General features: G+C 35.9%; 1 protein-coding gene and 1 pseudogene across 4 annotated transcripts in view; one reads left to right on the top strand and one right to left on the bottom strand.

Annotated features, from left to right (window-relative positions):
• LOC128018548 (glutamate receptor ionotropic, delta-2) overlaps positions 1-26,281 on the top strand; it is a 356,061-nt gene that overhangs the window by 181,311 nt on the left and 148,469 nt on the right. The window lies entirely within an intron of this gene.
• LOC128019211 (uncharacterized) lies at positions 22,194-22,291 on the bottom strand (annotated as a pseudogene).

Genomic DNA, 26,281 nt, shown 5'->3' with positions numbered 1-26,281 from the left:
ATTTATAAGAGAAAGATAGTCTGTACCGATTTTTCCCGGAAAAACACGAGCGCCTAGAGGCGTGCCGTGTGGGCGGAGCTAAATAATCACGAGCGCGAGTAAGCTTTTGCGTTGAGAGCATTTGGAAGCTGTGACACAGATCCAGAGGCTGAAATTTAACAAGAGCAGCATCAGCAAAGGCATCTCTGTGTGGTATGTACTGAAACTGTATATATTTGCTTAGCGGGTTTGGAAAATGACTAAGTTCCACTTTATGTCGTCTTTTTTTTTTTTTTTTTTTTTTTAAGCTGTACATGTGGAAAGTGCAGTTAGATGACAACATCGCATGTTGTTTACTTGATGTGCTTATGCGCTGATAGCTAAGTTAACATCACAGAGATATTTGAAGCAGTTTTACTCACCGCCTGCGGTTCCAACACATGATCGTGACCCTTTTTCGTTGGGACTGCATTATCCTTAAGAAATAAACAATGTGCAATCCGAAATGCAGGGAACAAACAAAAACACTTGCAAAACTCCGTTGATGCTCTGTAAAAATAAACTCCATCCACTGGTCCCTTAATGCTGTTTCTCTTTAGGTAATCTGTGCAGGGTTGTCTTGCCCTGGCAACCAAAAACACACTTCTTTTGTTACTTTTCGCGACGCTCTAGCTCTGATCAGTGAGTCTGTGCTCAGCCTCTCAGTGCTCTGCTATATGGGAGCGCGCGCTCTTCCGGCAGAAGTGGCTTAGGACCCATATAAGGAAATTCCGCTCCATCTAACGTCACACAGAGCCATACTCGAAAAAAACTTTCCGAAACTTGAGACAAACCAGAAGAGGTTTTTTTTTGGAACAAAAATACTCCTTCAAACATACAACTTAATTTTTGAAACTTTGTCCATGTTTAGCATGGGAATCCAACTTTTTTACAGTGTAAAACACTCAGTGTGCATGAAATAGCATTTCACCCCCCCTTTAAATGAACAGAGTACTCTACCTTACCAAATCATTTTAATTTGTCTGGTCGCAGATGCCTTTATATAGACCCGACTTCATTATGCATCTGCTTAGACAGGGATGGATGGATGGATGGATGGGTGGAAGTAGACAGACAGACGGATTTATAGACATACAGATGAATGATTAGATGAATATAGATGGATAGATGCAGAGATCAATATATATATATATATTAGGGGTGTAACGATACGCGTATTCGTATTGAACCGTTCGGTACGACGCTTTCGGTTCGGTACGCGGTACGCATTATGTATACCGAACGGTTCGTTGGAGTAATTAATTATATTTGAAAAAAAAAAAAAAAGAGAGAGAGAAATGTAATGATATGCGTTCAACAAGGTAGCCCAATAACCCAAACAACTGTAACAGGCAACGCCCCTGACACTCCCGAAGAAGAAAAAAACACCAACTTATATGTTTATGTTAGGCTACTCAGCAGGCGCTCGCTCACTCAGTACGCGCTGAAGGCTCGTTGCAAAATAGCCAATGCGTTTAACAGACTAGAAATGAGAAGATCCTCCAATAACCAACAGGTCTGGTGTTTGGGTGCACTTTGGATTCCCTTTAAGCTATAACGGTGATGGCAAGAGAGTGGTGGATAAAAAAACAACGGTATGTCGCATCTGCAACATGACAGGGTACAACAGCGGGAATACAAAAAAAAAAAAAAAAAAAAAATACACCAGCGGGAATATCTGGGATATATGCGTCAGTACTATCTGGGAAAAGACGAAAAAAAAGGAGAAACATGCACGCAGCAAACTATCCCTGCAGCATTTAGACACTATAGCTTACAGGGAATCCAACCCAAACACCAGACCTGTTGGTTATTTTAGGATCTTATATTTCTGGTCTGTTAAATGCATTAGACATTTTGCAACGAGCCTTCAGCGCGTGCTGAGTGAGCGAGCGCCTTAGGGGCCGTTCACATATCGTGCCTAAAAACGCATGGAAAACGCTAAGCGCGTCTTTCTCCTCCTTTCCAAAGCGCTCGGGCAGAAGCGCTCATGAGGTGTCTGTCTTTGCTAAGCAACAATGACGTGCTCTCTCCATGAGACGCGGAAATTTCAGCGAAGGATAAATGGATTTGCAGCTCTAAAAATCGCTTGCAGTAGCTCTGCTACTAAATTTATTTCAAAATTGCAATCCATATACAACTATGATCAGCTGATCCTTCATCTTGGCTGAGCTCTCAACGTTGTTACGGGAAAGGATGAAGCTGATTGGTTGGTTCTTGTCACATGACCCGCGGTGCGCTTGCGGCATTCTGAAAAGTTGAGATGTTTTTACATTTTGCTGTATCTAAAACGTATCGAACCAAACCGAACCGTGACATCAGTGTATCGTATCGAACCGAACCGTGAATTTTGTGAACCGTTACACCCCTAATATATATATATATATATATATATATATATATATATATATATATATATATATATATATATATATATATATATATATATATATATGCGCATAGGTGGATAGATATTATATGGATGGATGGATAAATAGATGGATAGGTGGATATTGGGATATGAGAGAGAGATAATAACATTTGCTAAATACATAAAAATATGGATTTGGCAAGAAAATAAGACGCTGCTAGTGGACAGAAACTAGATTAAGAATGGCAGCATAAATCAAATTAGAGCAATAGTAAAGATAGAATAGTGCTTGCATTAAGCCACCAAAATGAAATTACAAGGAAGCAATTAATTAAGCATTTTTGTGACTGAAAGAGTTTTACAGAGAGAAGGTAATTCATGTCAAGGAACACTAAGATGAACAAAATAATTCCATGGTCATAGGGAGAAATAGAAAACAGCAACTTTGAAATTGAAACATTATTCAACATTTTTTTTTATTTTAATAATAATTCATACAGATTTTCTCTTTTCACTTGCCTTGGCTGTTGTGAGACAAAGTGAATTCTGATGTTTGTGCAACAGCACGTCAGTTCAGTATTTGGCCTTCTAAGGAACTGGATTCAGGCTGCTCGAAATCCACAATTAACAACAAGCTTTTTGCTGACGAGGTATCTGAAAGCTCACCTCGATTTCAAGCCCTTCCTTAAACAAGGCTGTGTTCATTACCATATCATCCACAGCAGACTTGTGTCTGCTTTATCTCTCTGATGCAGTGTCTCTGGATGCCCTCCAAGGGATCTTCCCCCACGCTGAGATACTGTTGCCTTTACAGTACCTCTAAAGTCTGAGCTGCTTTTCACATCAAGCATATTTTTTATGGTGACTACATTGAGGTTTTATATAATGACTCTCCCAGGCAGGAGGATCCATCGGGGCTGTAGGTTTGTGTTCTCAACAGGGACATTCTGATAATCATTCATGCTGCCACCATTCATTCAACCGAGAGAAGATCTTATCGATGCGCTTTTTTTAAATCTCAGCAACCCTGATAACTACAGCACTGATGAAGCAGCGACCCCCTGGCATGAGGGGAGCAGGCAAGCTGAAATCAGTCAAACATGGATGTCTTTTAGCAATTGATTTTCTGCTCCTTTGCTCCCTGTTTCTCTCGGGAGGGACAGAAACGGGGCCCCGTGAACAAATCCTAACTGAAGCTTTCACCCTCCACTCCTTTTCATGCCTCTCTTGCTTTGAAAGCTGCAACTTGCCAAAGATTGTAGACCACAGTGCAGAAAAACTATATTTCGTAGTCAAGATGTTTTTGTTAAAGGAATAGTTCACCCTACTCACTTTTAAATAAATATATATATAATGCTGATTGATTTGACAGGTGAGTGGGCGGTAAGTGGTCACATGGTTTCATGTTTAGGACTATTTACATGTGGATTTAGCGCTGACAACATGCTCTGCTCACCTAAGACTGATGACAATATCAGGTGTTAACGTATATTTATGCTAAAACATTTTAATTAGACTTCCAAATTCATGGTCCGCCAGGCAGAGACAGAATATGTAATCAAATTTTAAAAAAAAGTCACAGGAATAATTTATGGAAATTACTGTTCACAGACAAATGAGAGTGGTACCATGTAATTACCCAGAGGCAGGTGATCAGTATTTGCCAACAGATGATCCGATAAAGAAGAAATCTGTTCACGTGCAAAACTGAAAACTGTTCACTTACAGTACAACGGTCGCTAAAGGTGTGAGTCCCTGAATGACAGTCTTTGTTTACAAATTAAATCGTCTTTTCTTTCTCTGTTGACAGTGTGTAGGAGGCAGGAAAAATGTGAATGAGTCTTGCCAGCTCCCAAACCAGCCATAAAACTTATTGTTTTAAGTAACAATCAGCACTACACTTTAGCGCCAGCTATTTCCATGAAGCACTATGAGCAGTTCTGATGTGCCTGAGAACAAATAGAACTTACTTGATTGGGCTTGACTGATCGAGCGCAATATGGGAATAAATCTCAGAGACAATGTCTCAAACCTCACTGTGGGAGGTCTGCGAGAGTTGTGCTGTCAGTGTCTCTGAGTGATGCTGCCTGAAAAGGAGAGATTTATATGGCTGGATTCCATTAAGAATGTTTCAAGAGCCCTGCAAACACTTTACAGTGACACTAGTCAGCATTCAACAACAGATGAATTATCAATTACATCCCTAGACAATTCACATGAGAATTGCATCTTGATATTCCGGAGAGAGCCATTTAAAACATGTTGTCTTCAGAGAAGTCCACTTAGGCTGAAATGGATGTTTTCACAAGCATCTGAGGGGTTTGTTATTTATTTTGTAGCTGAAGCATTTTAAGGTAAATTTTTTTCTAAAAGGACGATTGCCCTTGAGCAACCGGGAATAAAGTGCTTTACTGGAGGCCTCTATGGTAAGAGCATACTAAGATTTGAAGATGCAACTTTTTTTCTTTAATCCTTGAATGTGAAATGTGTATTTTTTTATTATTATAAAAATGCTAACAAGAAATTGAAAACCATCTATATTTTTGCAGTTCCATTTGGTGCCACTAGAGGTGCAAAAATGACACACATGTAAAAAATCGAATTAAATTAATTGTTGATAATAATAATAATAATAATAATAATAATAATAATAATAATAATAATAATATTAATAATAACAATAATAATAATAATAATTTTACTCCATATTTTGGTGTTTTCCATTAAAAATATATAAAAATTATTTAATCAATATACATTTACTTAAGAAACAAAATAACAAGATATTAAATATTGTTTCTGAAAAACTGATCAAAATTAAATTAGATCTTGCTTAAAACAAAAAGCAAATGTTTTCTCTTTGATTTGAATTGTTTATTTTTTCAGTTTTTCATATTTTTTCTTGTTTTAAGCATAAACTCACTTAATTTCAATACTTAAAAAAAAAGAAAAAAACATTTTGCTTCTTAGTATATCAAGAGTTGAGATTAGATATTGAAAAACAAGAGAAAATACATACAAATAAGAAAGAAAATAAGTGTTTGCAGTTCAACTTTGATTATTACATCAATTCGACTACACATTAGCAGTCAAAGGTTTTATACTAACATACCAAACCTGTGACTGTCAAAACAAGACATAAAATGTGAACAAAGAACATTTGATTCACACGCTGTAGTTCATTACAGTCTGTCAATGATGTTCTATTAAAGTGTTTGATTGAATTAAGGAGCATTTTATTTCTGGCTCGTAGAACTGACGCACACAAGGAAAGAAAGCATTTATAATGAATATACAACTCAGGAATACGATTGATATTCATTCTCAATCATATAATTTATAATATATATATATATATATATATATATATATATATATATATATATATATATATATATATATATATATATATATATATATATATATATATAATATATATTAATATAATAGCAGTGAATGGTGCCCAGTCACTGTTGAAACTTTCACTGTATATGAAATTAAACAATTTCCATTTTGGGATGAGCTGTTCTTTTAAGATTTAGATTGTGTTGTTTTTATTTTAAGTATCAGCCAAATTAATGTATCATAAGCACCAGTGATTCAACAAGGGTTCCCTCAAGGGATTGAAAATACTTATTAAGTAATATGACAATTTTTAATTTCCTTGACATCTAAACAAGTGATATTAGGGATAAAAAATGTGCTGTAAGCAATATTTTGCTAACTTCTGCAGGATTTAGCCACAGATTGTTTTTTACTGTTTACACAGCCTATTGTCACGGTCTGGTGTGCAAAACAAAGCGCACGCAAAATAAGTATAATCAAAAGAGTACTTTTAATAATCCACAGGAGAGAATGGGCACAACCAAACATAAATCCAGACGAATAAGCATCAATAGCAGACAGAGGAACAATGGAGAGCACAGGCTTTAAATACTGGGGACATAATCGAGAAGAACAGAAACAGGGGTGGAGCTAATTAATCAAAAACCATGGAAACTTGATTGATTGATAATGTTTATTTCATTCATGGATATTTTTCCAGCAAAACTTACTTCATCATCCTCATATATATAATTTATAAAACCATGATGAAAAGGAGGCAGGGTGAAGAATATCTTATATTTCCTGCCCCCCTCAAAACTAACAAAACAAATCATACATGTGACACCTATATCCGTGAAATATCAGGGAAATGTCAGGGAGGTTTTTGGAGTGATACTTTTTTACTTTGATATAACAAGTCTTTCTCTCTGTTCTTGCATTATTCAGGCACTGTAGATCCAATCAAGATAAATAATGGAGAACGTAGGCCTGATGTCTTTGCTCTGAATTGAATCATTAGAAATTGCTAGAAGGAAAAACAATACTAATTGTAGGGTGGGAATTCCACTTAGCTAAGTACTGTTGACTTGTAAAAATTAACATAAATGTCTTGCCAGTGAAGATATCTATGAATAGTTTGTTTCTTTGTTTTACTTGATCATCTATGATAATATATAACCATATGTCTGGAAGATATATATATATAAATAAAAATAAAAATCTGTCATGAAAAATCTGACATGAACAAATGACCCAAGCCAGAGGGATCAAATGGGCAATAGTTTTCCCATCGTTCATGCAAATTATATTGTCATGCAGTTGTCAGTGGAGGCCGGAACTCATTTCACCAGCTCTAGCACCTTCATCTTTTTTTTTTTTCATCCTTCAATTTTGTTATATTTCTCCCTTTTCTCATCTTCCTGTTCTTCTGTCTTGGGGTCCTGACTGTTACACTGCTATTTAATGGTTCAGGAAATCGGATTGCAGAGGCCTTAGACCTGTAATCTTTCACCTCTGGCCCCTCAAAAATGCCACATATCTCAGCATTTTTCTACTGCGCCGTCTCTCTCCTCATCAGCCCATACAATATCCAATACACTGTGCTTGGTTAATTATGACACACTGACATCCTCCCTTTATATTTTGCAGAGTGATAAAAAAAACAATGATAATGGCAAAAAAAAAAAAGCTTCAACTGAGAAGTCTAGAGACAGCAATGCACACGGGGGGCTGGTGAATGTCCACTTGCAGAATAACTGCATTTGAAATTAATATATAAATTTCTCTCTTTTATAGTTTCTTAACCCCTGAATGAGCACAACCAAAAAAAAAAAAAAAAACTAATAAAAACATAATAGCTGTTCAAAGTTCCTTTGGGGCTATATTATTATATTTTTATTTTTTATTATGAGCCACTACTAAATTGTTTATATTCCCATAATGTAGAAAACCTAATATAAAAATGATAAATAAAATAATAATAATAATAATTAAAATTTCATATGGTAACCATAGACACAAATGTAGTAAACATTACTGTTAGCCACTACTGTCATCAAATATGTTTACATTTTATGTAAGATATTATATGTATATTTTATATTATTAATGTAAAATATATGTTTAAAAAATGTATGAACTAATTTGCACTAATTATTTGTTTGTTAATGCAGCACCCAAGTGGGAGAGATGCTTCAATGAGTGCCAAATATATATATATCACGACACAAAATGTGTCGAGAGGCCCATTAAAGTGTTAATTATGCCATTCTTCATTATGGGAAAAAATAATAATCGTTTAATTACTCTGTCTCTGGCTTCTGCTCTGACCACCTTTGCACCACAACATTTCAATACACGCAAAAGAGAAAGATAGCAAGAAAGAAAATGAGAGAGAACAATTGTGTGTCTGTGTGCAGGCCAGGGACAAAGCATACTCCAGATTGCTTTGAGGACGGCTAAGAGAAACAGGCATTTTGTTATGAGAGGATCATTTTTGAGAATGAAAACAGAACTTGATTGCGAAGTGTACAATGTTGCTCTTTGAAAGAGAACCACTCTGTAGTGCAGACAGATTGCTGGTTAACGTGTCGCATTCAAGTGCAGTGCAGTGCAGCTCGTACCGCAGTGGCATTTGCAACTGTAATAATCAAGCAGCACTAAAGCGCTCCACTGTATTCTTCTGGCCCTTCCTCCACCTGCCGTTTCTAATTTCTGCCATGGCAAGCAGTGGTCACATTTGCATGAAATTGACTTGTGTAAATAACCATAAAACATTCATGCAACCCATCCCCCCCCCCCCCACACAGACAAAAAAACAGCAACACTTCTATTGTATCCGTACCATCACTCTCACATTCATCTTGGAAGTCCATTAAAAATTTCACATTATTCCTTCTGTGGGCACACTGAGTGTGGCGGCGGTTGCAGATTATATGAGGAATGCATATAAATCACTGAGGAATGGAGACGGATGGAGATGAAGAGTGTAGTGGATTCATTCCACCGTCCGTTTGCTGTATCTCATTCCATAGCCGTTTCTGCCAACTTTCGACATCTTTCTAATGGCATTAGACCCACTTGTGTACCACCCCCCGCCAGCCATTTTTAGCCATGGAGGACGTTTCGGTTTGCTACTGAAAAGAAGAACAGCCTTAAAACAGCTTCAAACTCAGTTCAAATTGGTATGGATGGAGATTATGTTGAGTAGAGAATCTACTCCTGCCTTGGTGGAACTTCTGGTTGGTAAATTTAAAGTGAATAGGCCCAGCATGGGACGGCCCATTACTTTAATTTTTGTGTATATCTAGTTTGCAGTTATTGAAGGCTAGACAGACGTATTACCATATGCAGCTGTGCTTTAATTGATCGAGAATCAAAGCTCAAGCTACTTAAAGTAGAAAATGGTACGTGTGGAGCATCAAAGTAGCTGGACCTTTGACTGGTCCATTCTTCAGGGAATTAGGAGCCGCCCAAGAAGAGCTGTCTGAATGGCATGTAAAGTGATCAATCATAGTTTGTATTATTCATGTTGTTTAGGAGTGGGGCAGTCTGAGATAGATTGCGTAACAATAACACTCACAGTATGGCATGTATTAATATAAAGAGTTGAATTTAGTTCAGTAAATGTTAAAACCATTACATTTATTCATTTAGCTGATGCTTTTATCCAAAGCGACTTACAATTGCTATATATGTCAGAGGTCACATGCCTCTGGAGCAACTAGGAGTTTAGTGTCTTGCTCAGGGACACATTGGTGTCTCACATAGGATTCGAACCCAGGTCTCTCACACCAAAGGCATGTGTCTTATCCACTGCGCCAACACCACCCCATTATACACTACTGTTTATAAAGATTCTTAAAAAATAAAATACAAATAAAAATACCTAATGCTCACCAAGGCCACCAAGAAAAAAACATTTCTGTTTGAATATATCTAAAAATTGATTTTTTTCCTCTGATGTCAAAGCTGAATTTCCAACAGTTCTTACTCCAGTCTTCATTGTCACATGATCCTTCAGATTATTATTATATTTTTAGATTATTATCAATGTTGAAAACATTTGTTACCTCATATTTTTGTTGAAACCATTATTTTATAGGATTATTTTATGAATAGAAAGAATTTGATGAATTACTGTTACAATGTACATACATTTACTGTCACTTTTTATAAATGTATTGTCTTTGCTAAATAAACGTATTAGTTTCTAAAAAAAAAAAAAAAAAAAAAAGAAAGTATATATTTTAATAATTTCCACAAATAAATGTGTTCATTAAAGTTGCAAAATGCAAAAGTTGGACAATCTAGTTGTCTTGTTAAGCAGTCTGAAGGTCCTCAGTTTTGTGATGACTAGTTTTGTTGAGTGAATCGTGACTATTTGGTCTATTCATATGTTGCAAAACTCTCAGTTGCCCTTTTGAAGGCCTGCACAGCTTGCTGTTAAGCAAAGAGAACATCTCGGAAAGGTAGAAAATGTGAAATGTGGAATTACAAAGCCTCGTCATGTGTCCTCCACAGAAAAAGGACAAATTCCTATAGGCAGTATCCAACAAGGCAGTGATGAAGACCCTGTTAAAAAAAGTGAAGTACTGCACCCTGTTTTTGTCTGACAGGAGAAAGGCAAAGTTTGCTCTGGCAGGAAATTCTCTCTATATACAAAGAAGAGGAGAGAAGCTAAAGTCAAGGTCTGCAGATCTGATCTGAGTGTGACATTAAAGTCAAACAAAGGGATTTTGAGAGAGGGGACATGAATGTGTCGGGCTCTGACTGCTGGAAAGGCTCTCCAGGATGGGTTTTGAAGTCTAATTCACCTCCCTGCACTGAAGCAGGATGAAAGATGAGTGGATAATTCTATTCCAAAACCCTGCACAAACCACTTGATGGGACTCACTTTATAGTAAAAAACAAAAACAATAAAAACATGGATTTGGTCTTATATATTAATCATTATGTTCAAGTTGTGTATTTATGTGCACAAAGGTTCTCCCACACAATTACCAGCCTCATTTAATGATCATAAATCCATATTATTCAAACCGAGGGTGCACATGCCCGCATGTAGTTTGGATGAAAATGCACGCCACATTTACTAGTACAGCCATTTGTCACTCTGTGCAAACGTGTCCCCGCGCTCACCACTGAGATATCTGAGCAAAGCCAAGTCAAGTATACCATTCTTAAATCCAGATAACACTTGATCCACATACGCAGACCTAGACCATGAGTTTTTAAATGTTCTGATACCAAGGTCCCTCAAATATGATGATTTTCTGTACCATGTATACAGTTTCTACAGATTTATTGATGAATAATGAATAAAATTAATAAAAAATACAATTATTCCACAGTATACGAAGAAGCAGAATATATATTCTTGTGCAGCATTCCTAGTTGTACACCTCTGTCAGTATACAATCAGCATAATAATTGAGTATGAAAGAACAGCTGTCAAAGGCCTTATATAAATCATTTTCTAAACTACTAGACTGCATATATATATATATATATATATATATATATATATATATATATATATATATATATATATATATATATGAACGAGTACATCATCATCGCATCCTATTAGCCTCTGACACACTCTGTCCATCATTCCTCTGAGAATAAAGCAAATTCCTGTACACCTGCTATTTCAATATCATATTTTATGCTTTGAATGCTGGTTTTGTCAATACTCAAGGAAAACCTAATTATAGGTGTAAAGAGTCACATTAGCAAAGCTGGCTGTGTACCCCTTGCTTTGTGTTTGCTCTAAACTTATAAAACATCTCTTTGATAAACATAATGCACAGCATCTGATAGTTGTTGGGCAGATTCCATTTCATCGGTTGCTGTCATTGCTGTACAGCACATTATTCTTTAAGGTCAAGAAGTCAAAATACATACTGTATGCTCTGATTTTTTTTTTTTTTTTTTTTGTGTATCAGTGTAAAAAAAATACCACAAGCTGCGCCTCCATGTTGTTTGATTGTCGAACTTGAGTACAGGATCAAGCTACAGACAAAAACTCAATTTTGGTTCTAATTTGAGGTTTTCAAAAAAAAAAAAAAAAAAGGTTAAAAAAATTAATTGAGGCCTGGTATATAGCAATGCTCCAAATAGTAATTAAATATCTAAAATGATCTTAATTTGTATGTTTTCTGAGAGATCTACCTTTTTCTTTTCTCACTTCTTGATGACTGATGCTTCCCTTCACCACAAGTTTGCTATAGTTGTAAAGCACAGAATTCCAGCTTTGTGAATATTCATTGTGAGTTCCTGATGGCATGAGTCAGTGAAATGTGATGTGAAGAAGTTGAGGAAAAGATGCAATGATTATAGATGATTTTGCTTTGGAACCTTCAGAAAACTTGAACTCGATTTTTCTCAAAATTGACTTCTATTGCTGATTCTATTGACTTCAAACAGGTGTAGCTCACACACTCTCTCTCTCTCTCTCTCTCTCTCTCTCTCTCTTTTTGGTGGATTCCCATAATTCATACATCATTTTGATTTTTTTTTTTTTTTTTTTTTTTTTTAATTTTTATGGAGATTGTGAAAATAAAAAGAACTAATTTTTGAAAAGCTGTAGGCTATTTCAGCATATGACTTTATTAATATATATTAGCATTTTTATTAGCATGCCCATCTCTCATTTTGCTCACCTGTTGATTTGAACCCCATTTGTTGCAGGAACTGCTTGCACAAGCATACTTTTCAAGTTAATTGTATTTTAAAAATAGATTAAAAAAAGTAGTCTTACGCAATAACAAGTCTCACCAAAACACACACATGGTATTTGTGAAGCTCTAATGCTGTAAAAATGTGCTTCAGTTGATGAGGGAGACCCATAATATGAAACAGACTGGACTAGTGCTGGATTTTATGTATGGTTAGTGTTTTTTCGCATTTACTCAGGATGCAAAATTATACTCTCATTATGCCCAGTTGCTGTTTGTGCTGTAATTAAAATTTTTGCTTTTGTATTCCGAGAGACCTGTTGAAGGCCATTACTGAGAGAGTCTCACTGTGTTGTACTGCTTTAACACTGCAAGTACCTGACAGGGAAAAAATAATTGAGAGAAAAGAAAGAAGCAAAAGAATCTCACATCATGAAACTGACGAAAAATGGCAGGGCCAAGACAGGGTCACTTGTGAATAGAGGTTCTTTTCTTTCTCTGGTTTTATTCACACTGCATGACGTTTCCATTATTAGAAAGTGTGGCAAAGTCATGATGTCCTTTGATAAACACAGAGCAGAAGCATATGAAATTGTGCAATAGGGGACTTCTCCCTCCCGTTGCAGTTGGCATTTGGTTTTGGAGTTTTCCACCCCACATCCCCTCAGTCCAAATGAAGGATAGGTGCACATTCAAACCCTGGTGGATGAGGAAAGGTGTGGGGGGGATTTATCAGCTTGATTGTGGAGAGTGATGGAGAGGTTGTGCTGTGGCAATCTTTAACTGTACAATTACTCAAGCGGATATGCCATCACTAGCCTTATCTTCAAACAAGCAGCTTTGATCGATCATCTTGCAGATAGAAATGGGAAAAAATAAATATTTCCCTCCGGCGGGCGGAGAAAGCACCATTTGTAAATCGCTCTGCCACAGGTTAGCCCAGGTGACAGCGCACAGCTGCGGAGTGAGATATCGATGCTTGCATGTCCAAAATCACCATATACTGTATGTATATACAAAACCTGCTTACTGTACATAATACTCTCCTTTGCCCTTTTCCTCCGACTTCTGGCTTGAATCGCAAGTGTCAAATGTAGTTAGCGAGGAATTAACATGGATCACACAAATTGGACATTATATGGAAAAGAGAGCTGTTAAACCAGCAGAGGAGGATTTTGGCAGTAGAGTCAGTTTAGCGGGTTGAGAAAGCTGTGTGATTTCATTTGACAAATTAGCTCTTTCCCACAACAAGAAACATTCCCAAGCCTCTGCTTCCCTCACGAACCCACTATCGATCTGAAACCTTTTAGGACTGTAATTAGTCTTGGATTAAAACCCACCTCTTGGGGGCTGCATGTGTTAGCGGCCCACCTGTAACACATCATACGACTTTCCCTAGATATTTACAGTAATCATTACTCATTTGCTTTCATTAGTATTTTAGAATGTGAGTATAGGCTTAAAATAAAACAAATACACATACACAGTAAAGGCTAATAGAAAGCTAGCACCCTTTCTGCAGCTCCCATCTAGCCTGTCTCTCTTCTGTTCTTCAACCATTGGGAGAGGATCAAGGTCAATGTTTCATTGTAATAGCAAATTTCAGCACCTCGCTAAACGGCCTGGAGGGCATTGGTTGATGGCAGCATGTGTTCGACTGGGAGAAGTAATTTTGCAAGGCCAATTTATGTTCTGCTTTGTCGTTAGAAATGGCTAGTGAAGGTGGGACCAGTCTGATCTTGAGATAAATGATAAAACTGGGAAATGGTCATTCCTGCTCATTCACCAGTTGATCATTATGTTCTCATCTAAACTGTTTAGTCGAACACAGTTTCAAGAACAATGATATACAATCCAACATCACTGTGACATTTCACTATTTGTTTCATTTAACTTGTCTGTGCTTGTGTCCTGGGGATTTATGGTATTACATTCTATCATGGATTTTTCAGTGACTCTTTATGCAGGTTCAACCTGTTCATTCAAAACAATGATTTAATTCTTGGATTCAACAAGTAATTTGCTGAATTTGCATACTAGCATACTACTAGCGTACTACTTTTACTATTTTTACCATACTTTAACATAAAATGAATAAAAAGAGCATTATGTTTGTATGTAGTTCTGAATTCAGCAATTGAAATCAAATGATTAATCATTTAAACTGATGGTTAAAGCACTGATTCATTCACGAGGAAAACAAATTACTGTTTGTACGAGCAAATCTTAAAGTCATTCTTTTAACTGGATTGTTCAGAGCACGAATGCAGTTCATACATTGATTCATTCAGAACCAATCTAGTAATTGTCCTTATGAGTGAGTCATTGAATCATTCATTCAGCCAACTGTTTAAAAAACACTAGTTCATTCATGAACGGAATCAAATGACTGTCTTTATGAGCGAGTCTTTGAATCATTCACTATATGGATTCAGTTGGAATTGTTTTTTTAGCAGGAGCAACAATACACAAAGTAACGGACAATTGAATATTAACTTGTTTGTTGAGTATACTTTTTCAGATAAAAACACTATCATAGGCATCTATGGATAAATCACATGAAGCATTGTTCATGTACTGTGTGTGACATTAGATAAAACCTCCCTATGCTTGATTAAGTTATAAGGTCAAGGCCCTGTCTTAGAAACACAGGTCCAATCAACAGTCTAGTTACTTCAAAGACACACACAAAAAAAAAAAACAAAAAAAAAAAAACTTTGCATTCTAAGCAAGACAACAGAAACATAGAAACCAGTGTCACCATGAAACTCTCTCTTTATTTACCTCTTTTCTCCGCAGGTCTCTCTTTCTGCTTCACTCATTGCAGCACATTTACTTACTGTCTTTTTTTCCCTCTCTGCCTCTGATGTCTATTATTTCTCATTTTCCTTGTCTTAATATTTGCCTCCACTGAGAACAGATGGTTTTTTGTTCCAGATGAAAAGACAGGAGAGTCTCATTCCTCGTTTTTCTACTGCGTTGATGTGAAGATCCGTCAGAGGAAATGTAGGGAAGGAATAACAGTGAAGAAAAAGAGAGTGAATAGGAGAATTAGAGTAAGGGATTTGAGTTTTTACCTTTTCCTAAAGTTGTAATGGTTATGCCTGAGGTCTTGGTCATCACATTAGGGCTTGAAATATACACTTCTTGGACAAAAGTATGTGGGCACTTTTTAATTAACAGGTTTGGCTTTTTTCAGCTTCACAATTACTAACAGAAGCATAATTATATATACGCAAAAATCACGGTTCGGTACGTAGCTCGGTTTTAAAGTCACGATTTGGTTCATTTTCGGTACAGTAATAGAAAGAAATGTAAACATTAAACTGCAGGTAATACACGTACCGTTACACCCCTAATATATATATATATATATATATATATATATATATATATATATATATATATATATATATATATATATATATATATATATATATATATATATATATATATATATATATATATATATATATATATATATATATATATATATATATTTTTTTATTTATTTATTTATTTATTTATTTATTTCTTATATTATATAAATATATATAACACAAGTAAGAAGTGAACATATTTATTATATAAATTATTTGATTAAAAAAAATACTTATGTAGCTTTTTGTCACAAATAGAGTAAAGAAACATGGACATGAGATATTTTATTTCACATTTAGCATAATTTAAAGGAAGTCATAAGCTCTTCAAAGAAAAGATGTATTGTGTAGCTAAATGCTAAAGTTTACCCTCTTGAACTGAGTGCTGTTGAACCAAAAAAATGTAATATATAAAAAATCCAAGCTTTTGCTGAAATATACTATTTATTGAACATATATATTTTTAAAGAATAACAGAGAACGAAAATGACCTCCCAAAGGTAATTTCATAATTTGCACCCTGCGTGCTCGAAAACAATAATGCTAAAAATTATTTAGCATTTTGAGTACTGTATGTATTTTCTTCTCTTAAAACTTTTTATCAGCCTATTTAATGAACCATTAAGGGCACCTCAAAATTATTAATGCGCAGAGTGGACTATATTTTCATACATGTTCTTCCATGAGCAAATATCACTATGGATGTTTAAATTAATGAGCACAAGTAAAAGGAGGGACTGTCAGTGTGAGGAACGTTTCGACATGAGTGCAGCACAACATCATCAAGCAAGCAAGTCATTTGTTTTTCGTGCCTGTGAGAAACAGAGAAGTCAAAGTGATAAGGAGTTGTCTTTTTTTTTCCAACCTCTAGCCTTAGAATTGAATTAGCATTTCCATGGCAACCGCAGAAGTCTCTCTCTCCCCCTCCATCTCTCATTCCCTCATGCTCTCGTCCTTTCTCTCTCCAGCGTAAATTCCTTGAATGTTTCCCCTTTTCTTTTACAACTGATTTGTTTAGATGCTCTTTTTGTTCTACAGTGTCGGGTCTGATGCTTCAGCATTCTAACAGGATGAGTTGCGGATGTCTTTGTAAGGGAATGAGGGTGAACGGCGATTGCCAGCACAGAATCAGGTTGCCATTTGTCACTGCTGAGAGCCGAGGGTGACATTCCTTATGATGTGGAAAAAGACACATTCCCCGTGACCACAATGTCTCCAGCGCTGCCCTGAGGTCTTGTCATATAGTCCTTGACGTTTCATTGATAAAAGCAAAAGGCAAAAACAACATCTGCTTCCTTATACTGCAAAATTATTCATTATGCCATGTTTTGTCATAAATCTGCATGCTGTCAGCCGAGTATAAGTCATAGCTGCTGCACAATAGCCAAATGTATGTGGCAAACCGCTCTTCATGGCAATGATCCTTTTAATGTTGCTGTTGAGTTAAATCATTAAAAAAAAAAAAAAAAAAAAGGTCTCACTCTCTCCTTTCCATCTCGCCCCTATAGACATGCATGCAAATTGGCTCTAGCTGTGAGTTGCATCAGAATATCGTGAGGGAATGATCTGCTCTTCATTTTAGCAATAATGTAAGCGCCTCTCAGCACTCCAGCTGACAAGAGATGCCGGGACAGATACGGATGATAATACTGGCAGAAATTCTGCCTGACCGCATCAGAATGAGCAACGCATGACGGTTATTCCCTTCTTGATTACAACCCATCACCGAAGCTACTGTAGACTCATTCTGTGTCAGTTTAACATGATGCATGAGGCTGTGCACATAAATCCACATAAATGTGTCCGAGCCTTGTTTTGCTGTCTGCTCTGATTGTGTTGTTCTTCTGCTGTTTGTCATGTTAAAGATTCTATTTTAGTAACAGTGGGACACCCATTTTCTCATCAATAATTCCGTCTTTTTCCATTAAAATCACGTTGTCTCTTGTTTTTCTCAGGGAACTGATGTATTTTGACACTAGAAAGCCAGTTAAGGTTGGGCGAAAACATGTGCTTTTTTTCATAAATCCTTAAATTGTACTATGATTCTTGCTTCGCCTTCCAAGAAATACCCTCTGCTTCATTTTGCATTTAACACAGATGTGTAATTTTTGCCTTAAGAGTTTTTCTTTCTATTCTTGATTGGTTGCACGCTGGCTTAGCTGGACATCTTTCGGAAGCTCGGGGGTGGAAGGCAACCAGGGCCGGATAATGAAGAGAGAACATCAGAAACTCCAGAGACTTGTGTATTTATTATTTTATATTATATATAGATTTCTGTGTTTTTGTTCTTGAGTCGTACTGTTCTGCTATGAACTTCAATCGGAGCACTGTAATCTCTTTTTCATCATAATTGCTACTTAATTAAATACTAGCGCTCGTGTGCCCGGGAGCCCTTAGCGGAAGCCTAGCTTGTACAAACTGCTCTCCAAGCATGGGCACTGGGAAGCTGCCAGTCGCCAAATTGGATCACAGGCTCTTTTTAAATTGGAATCGGTGTTGAAGTATCAGAGAGATTGGATTGCTGACAGTGAGCAGAATTAAGGCATTAAATGTAGCATCAATCCAGGTTCGATATGGGTGGACACTGAGAGGAATGGCCCTGAAATAGGAAGAGTGAGAAAGGGCTAACTGGCAAAGTCCAAACTCTTTTTGGTCTGTTCATGCATATCCTCCGCAGCAAGTTCTCTGCTGTTTCTCTGCATGTCTCAGACCACCAGAACAATACTAAACATATCTGCAGGTTTGAAGAATTAAGTGACCAATTCACTTCAGTCATGCTACACGAGCAGAATGGAATTGATGTGCAAATCTACAAACCATTCTTACATAAATTGTCTCATTCGATTCAATGTGCCAATTTCCCCCAAAAAAACAAAAAAAAAACAAACAACAACAAAAAAAAACTAAATAAATATATAAAATGCTTTCACAGATGATTTAATTTGTTCTTATTTTTATGAATGAGGCCCAAGTCAAGACTTTAATTCCTTACATTATATAACAGCTGGTCAAAAATTCTGAAATATAAAGGCATTATAAAAGAATTTGCCATATTACAACCTACGCCGGATTCATTGTCTTATTGCATCATGCCAGTTTTTCATTATTCTTTCTTTTCTACATCCAAATTAAATGATAAAAATGTTGTTAGATGATAATGCAATCAACAGCATATAACAGCTGTGTAAGAATCAGCTTGAATCCATCAATATGACTCACAGAGTCTAAAACCAGCCAGATACATCCCACACCCGCAAAAACAGATTATTTCTGTTTTACATAATCATTAAGAACATTTTCAAGTGCACTTGATAAGCTATGTTGTGGGGTAAAGACTTGTCCCTGATCAGCTCCGGCGCTAGATTAGATGAGTTTTAAGGGGATGAAATGGTGGTTGTGAGGGTTAATGTGGGATAGAGATTAAACAATGTGGACCTTTATCTTGTATTATACCATGCATGACTTTTATAGTGCCTGGAAGACCACTCATGGCATTTTCAGAAGGTGATAGAAGTCTGAAATTAAATTAAAGGGATAATTCACCCACAAATGTAAATAGTCATCATTTACTCATCCCCGTGTGGCTCCAAAACTGTAGGACATACTTTTTTTTCTGTGTAACACAAAGAAAGATAAAGAAAATTTAAAGAAAAAATAGTTTGTGTTCTGCAGGAGAAAGAACCTCTGGTTTGGCAGCTGGAGCATTTTTCTCCATTGATGGCCATTTGTACCTGACTAGGAACATCTAATAGGGCCAATTTTGATGTCGTGTTAACACAAAGTATGGTTAAGGGACCATTTTGTCCCTCTTTAGAGAGGCCTATTTTGTTGTTAAGAGAGACTTCACACTGCCTTGTTAGTCTTTTTGCAGTTCAGCTGATATTGAGTGTTTGAACAGTATTGTACATGAAGGTGGCTTGTGCAAATATTCAGCTGTTCAGACAACTACTATCTGTGCACATAGACATTTTTCTTTTTTATATATATATATATATTTTTTTTTTTGTTATTATTCTTGCAGTTTTTATTCAGTTGTTGGAATCCAAGCATCCAAATAGAGGCCTGTTTTTTATTCTGACAGCATCACTCACACATTGCATCTCTTGTTCACTCTTCACATGGATTTAGACATTTGAGACAGTGCTGGATGTGTGTGTGTTTGTGTGTCTGTGTGTGTGTGTGTGTGTGTGTGTGTTATGATCACTGTGTATGGTGTCGCTAGAGGTTTCAGAGTATTTTTCTGAGGCTCAGATTAGTTGTCAGTCTGGAGCTGGATAACTCTTCCCATCCTCCACTGGGAGTTAGCCCTGTCTGCGCTGTCCTTAGTCACTTCGTGATCACAAGCTGCGATCGAATAGCTCACGGGAGAGACAGAAAAGATCATTAAAACTAGGACTGTAAGAGAAATGTGTAGGAAAATAAAAAGAGAGAAAAGACTATTGAGCACAGGGGATTCTGGGTTCTCCATCATAATAGCAGGAATTGTCTGGGATGCAGTGGTGTTTCTGTAGTTAATTACCTTTGGCTTAGACAAATAATGAGCAGCAATCAATGCCAACAGGAAACAGTCTCTGCTCACTGTACTTGAATCAGTGCCCTGAACGCTTTGCGGTTTGTTAAAAAGAAGACAAAGCAATCTAACGCATCGATCCGAATACAGGAGATGTGCCAAACCTACCTTTAACAACTTAAAGTGGTGGAATGGAAGGAAAAATATAGTTTTAGTGTAGACAGTGTTTTCCACACACAGGTGTTTCTTGGAATAAAACACTGAATTGAGACGTTTAAGCTGAACTATTGATGCATTTTGACATTCTGTGGTGGAATGAAGGTAAAAGATGTCTAGCATGAACTGTTGTGCCAATCAATGCAGGTACAGGTGCAGTTATTCAGAATGTAATGAAGAATGTCATAAAAAAACTATTTTTTATGCTGTAGTGGGTTTTAAATGTAACTTCAAAAATGTAAATAAATACAGTTGCACGAAGGAAGCCAGTTTTAGCCTCAGAGTAAAAAAATAAAAAATAAAAATAAAAATATATATTTTTAAAATGTATTTATGCTTAAATGTGACTTTATATATTAAAGTAGAATCTCACACAATGCAACTTTATATCTTAGATTTTGCTTTATTTATTGCTTTATAAATACTTCGATTGAAAATTTAGATTTATACAGCTTTCAACTGATTGATGGTTTATTAGGATCGGACAATATTTGCCCACGATACAACTATTTGAACATCTGGAATCTGAGGGCATAAAAAAAAAAAAAAATCTAAATTTTAAAATCTAACTTGCCTTTAAATTTGTTCAAATTAATTCTTAATAATTCATATAACTAATAATTATTTATATCTTTATGGTAGGAATTTACAAAATATCTTCATGGAACATAATCTTTACTTAATAACCTAATGATTTTCTGGAAAATCGATAATTTTGACCCATACAATATTTTCTTGCCTATTGCTAAAAATATACCCCAGCGACTTAAGACTGGTTTTGTGGTCCAGGGTCTCATATTATTATTGTATTAATCAAATATTAAAATATGATCTGAAGAATATTTTGTTATTTTATATTAATACATTATAAAACACCACAAACATTTATAACTTTATTATTGTTTTTGTGTTAATTATCTAAAATATTTATTAATATTTATTGTTATAAAGTATTCTACAAAACCAGGTGAAAATGGTGTGTCGCGACTGACTAGCTGTATTTGGATTAATACAAGGAGGTCAATTTCATTTTTTTGTTTCAAGAGAGTTATGACTCTGTATCTTCTGATTGACTTGATATATTTGCTTTTTCTCTGTCATTATCTACCCATGTTGCTTGAGCATCAAAGCTTGTTACGATGAATAAGCATGATGAACATTGGCTGTCATTTTTTGTTGTGTTCCTCATGGCATTGTATTTCCTTTTCAAATCCTAATCTTTCACATTTTGCTTGTGTTTACTAACTCTCAGTGGCTAGTGATGTTATTGCAATCCCAAAGGGCCATTTTTCTGTGCATGCATGAGCATGTGTTGAAGCGTGTGTGTTTGTGCGTGGACACGTCAAGTCAAGTCACCTTTATTTATATAGTGCTTTTATAAAATACAGATTGTGTCAAAGCACTTTACAGCATTAAATAGGAAAATAGTGTGTCATTAATGGAAAATGACAACAGTAAACACAACATTTTCTGTTAAAGGCAGTTCATCATTGAATTCAGTGATGTCATCATCCAGCTCTGTTCAGTTTAAATAGTATCTGTTCAATCAAGTTGACGATATTGCTGGATATAAAGTGTTCCAGAACCAGAGGTGACGGCGGCAAGGAACCGAAACTCCATCGGTGACAGAATAGAGAAAAAACCTTGGGAGAAAACAAGCTCAGTCAGGGAGTCAAAAAAAAAGAAAAGAAAAAAAGATGGATCGCTTCACAGATTTGCATGTCATCCTTTTGCAGGGGCCATGCTAATCTTCTCTGTATCTATCCAATTTTAGTGTATGTGTCGCCATGGTTGAGTGCCTGTGTAAGGAAGAGATTTCTGTATTACTCTGCTTAACACATGGCTTTGAGTACACTTTATACTGTGTGTATGATTCCCAGTAGTGTTCAGTAGGGTAGAGTCATCATAAGATCATCTCATTCTCTCCAAATAACTTTTTATAAGCCATTGTTCGCTCATAGTTGCCTGTGTATGATTCCTGGTGTCAGGAGAGCCTTAGTCTCGCATAACCAAACTATCTAACAACACTGCAACAAGTCTAGTACATGCTGCACCTCATTCTAGTCAAGACAGTAGATGATTGGGTGAATGGCATGTTTGGTTACTGAGCAAGAAGAACTTTTTTTTTTTTTTTGGAAACTTTTGTTATACATTATGTATGTATTTATGTATGTATGTGTTTATTTAGTTTCTTTTTTTTTTTTTTTTTTTTTTTTTTGCATGATTTAAAAGAACATTTATTTGAAATATAAATCTTTTGTTACATTATAAATGTATTTTACTGTCAAATGCCACTTACACTTACTGCCAATTTAAAAAGGTATTTTTAATGGACATTTAAAAAAGTACAGTCGAAAACTCAATCAAATCAAGATTAAATTAAAGGTTTTATTAAACTTCTGGAAGCACCTGCCAATCAGAATGGAACCAGCGATTTGTGGGCGATCCGTAGGCTGAGGTTCAAGCTAGAAGAGCCTAAACAGAAGAAAGCAGATACAAAAACAGTAAATCTGCCATTTTTTTTTTGGTGAGAGAAGAGAATAATGTGAAACAGACAGCTGCAGGAACAGTAGATGACAGTAGCAAGCCGATGGGTCAAGGTTCTGCATATTTGGTGAGATGTATACATTTTCATTCAGCCCACCATATAACGTTGACCTGATTGGAAATCTTGGATGAAGTCTCAGACTGTCTCTCTTTCGTTCAATGCCAACACTCAGGATTGCCTTTCTTTTGGTCCGACACAAACACTCAACCCTTAAATAGAGTCACATCTGCACACATGCTCTTTGTGCATCTCAAAAACCACTCCGATGTGTTGGATGAGTGGGCTGAATGCTCAGCGGCATCGAGGTACACAGTAAGCTGCAGCTCATTCTCCTCTAGAGAACATTGCATTCTGAAAAATAGAGAGTGAGAGAGCGCCGCTATCCTCACAACAACCTGACCTCACAGTTACCCTGTTCCAGTGATCATAGTAATGTCTACAGTGAGGGTAATGGAAACATGGTTTGATAGTGCATGATCACAGCACTGCTGTGTTTATCAGAGAGTAAACAGGACAATGGTTGCTTTCTCCAGAAGATGAAAAAGAGTTTTGATAGTTGTTTTCAGTTTGGAACGATGAGAGGAACAGATCATTCCAAACAGCTTCCTTTTCTTTCCTACCTCACTGGACGACCATCTGGCACGGACATACCATAATGCAATCGCTCTTTTTCGACTCCCTATCAGCATTTCTTTCTTCACCTTTCTCATTTCCTTCTGCTCTTTTCAACGTTTCTCATCTTCTGATCTGAATCTTTTTTTTTCTGTCACATCCTCCTTTCAAGCGTTCTGTTTTCTGTATTTGTCCTTCACACACATGCACACACACAGATACTCTCTTTTTTACACACACACATTCATATCTTTCCAACTGAGTCTGGCTGCAGAGCTGCACTCTCAGCTCACATGCACCTTTGTTATGTCAAATAAGCTCTGAGCCAGGAAATGGGGAAAATATGGAGTGATTATTTGCACTGGGTGTAAATAGCACCGCCCACACAGCATGGATATTTGCACCCCAATAGCCTGGTGAAACTAGACAAAATTATGAAAAATGCCATTTAGATTTCGGAGAAGTGGCCTGGTGGGTGCAGCATGCACTGGTGTTTTTACTGAGATGACATGCAGTTCTAATGTGGCTTGTGACATTTTCCAGACAGACACTATTCACCCTATTGTTTCTTGTCTCAACTCTCAGTATATTTGTTCAGAAAAGCAGATAGCTCAAAAGTGAAATAGAAAAATACAAAAACTCTTTACTATCATTTTAGTAATAACAGTAAAGGTTAATATAGCCTACTATAATATGCACACTATTTCACACAATGTAGTATCACACAAACAATAGTGCTGTTGTTCTCTATATCAGTGATATTCATACCAACACTATGAAGATATTGTTTTTTTTTTTTTTTTTTTTTTTTTTTTTGCAATAGCAGTTTAGTAAACAACAAGGTAAAAGTGAAAATAAGACTATTTTAGACAAAATATAGTGCCACTTACTTCATCTATTTTTGCTGTTGCATATCCAAGCTACACACATTATTGGACTTTCGTTTATGAAAGAATCAGTGAATGGATTGTTTGAGTGAATCATTCAGTGACTCACTCATAAAGACTCAAAGAGTCACTCATAAAAACAGCCATTTATCGCCACTTACTGATGTAACTTGCAGAATGTATATATATGTTTGTGTGTGTGTGTGTGTGTGTGTGTGTGTGTGTGTGTGTGTGTGTGTGTGTGTGTGTGTGTGTATTTGAGTGTGTCTGTGCTTGTATTTATATATAGTAACAGATTTTACCTATGACATTTTGTCAGATACTATTTATTCTAGCACAATGCATGAACTATTATATGATTATATAATACTATTTAATGCAATTATTTAAAATATTATTTACAAAAACAATAAAATATGTATTTCTTTGGAAAATGTGTGCTTTTAAATTTTTTTATATTTTATATATTTTTTATATAATTTCATAGACCATATTTGAATTTGTATATATAAATGGTATCTTATATATATATATATATATATATGAAATATTATATAATATTATAACATTCTGCTATAACATAATGAATAATTATTTGTTAGTATAATATTATTCATTATGTTAAAGAAGTATGTTATAATACTAGATAATGTTTCATTGTTGCATGTATTGGAAGACAAGATGTAAATATCTATTCATAGTCAATCTACAATATAAATCGCATCTGCCACAGTTTTACACAAATTATGTTCAATAAGTGTCCTATATATAACATTCTCTCTTTTATAAGGGATAAAAAGTGCAGAGCGACAGCTTCAGAGCTGCTTGCAGTGAGGAGCTCTCAGCTTGCGGGTTTGAGACCCATGTGTGAAGGAAATGGACTAATAGACTCAGATCAGATGGTGCTTTGATGAGTGCTGTGGTGGACAGAGTGGTGATGTCACCTCCTGTTTTGTGTCGGAGATGGACATGCTGTAGAGGTTTCAGACGAATCAGCACTGAGCTGCAGGATGGCATGCTGCCAGAGAGAAGACACAACTCTACATCCATATTTATGACAAATATGTCCTTACACACACACACACACACACACACAAGCGCACTTAGACACACACACACAATGTTCTGCCCTTTCAATGTTTAAAATCAGTGAGCAAATATGTCCCTTGGAACCACTGCTCTGTTTGAAGAGAGTTTTTTTTTTTTCTTGTACGAATTTTGCCCTCAGCCAAATCTGTTCAAAGCGCACCTTTTCTCTCTTCTTCAGCAAAGGTGCACTTCTCATAACCTCATTCTGGTCAAAGTCATAGTCTTTTGGACCCATAAATTATCTTTCTACACTTACTCTTCCATACCAGCTGCTGGAATTAAATACCAACAGTATAAGCATAAGAATAATGAAACATTTCATGACCTCAGTCAAAATAAGTAAGAGAGTTTTGCTATCTAATTCAAAAACGGGTAAGTCATCACACTGAATGAGAAGTCCACTTGTTTCTATCATGAACAAGGCTTTTAAGTATTTATTATTATTATTATTATTATTATTATTATTATTATTGAATTATATTATTTCCAATCTTTTACTTAGACCATTCTCCGCAGATCGTACACCACAATTGGTGGATTATGCCTGCATGCTGTCGGTCAAACCAGTTTTCATTCATTACCTTAAGTATGAAAACAATAGGAAACTAAAGCCAAAACCCAGACATTCTAGGCAATTCGAAAA

The sequence above is a fragment of the Carassius gibelio genome, chromosome A8 (assembly GCF_023724105.1).
Source record: "Carassius gibelio isolate Cgi1373 ecotype wild population from Czech Republic chromosome A8, carGib1.2-hapl.c, whole genome shotgun sequence".
Lineage (NCBI taxonomy): Eukaryota > Metazoa > Chordata > Actinopteri > Cypriniformes > Cyprinidae > Carassius > Carassius gibelio.
Note: the sequence above shows the minus strand (reverse complement) of the source record. Positions and strands in the feature narration are given on the sequence as shown.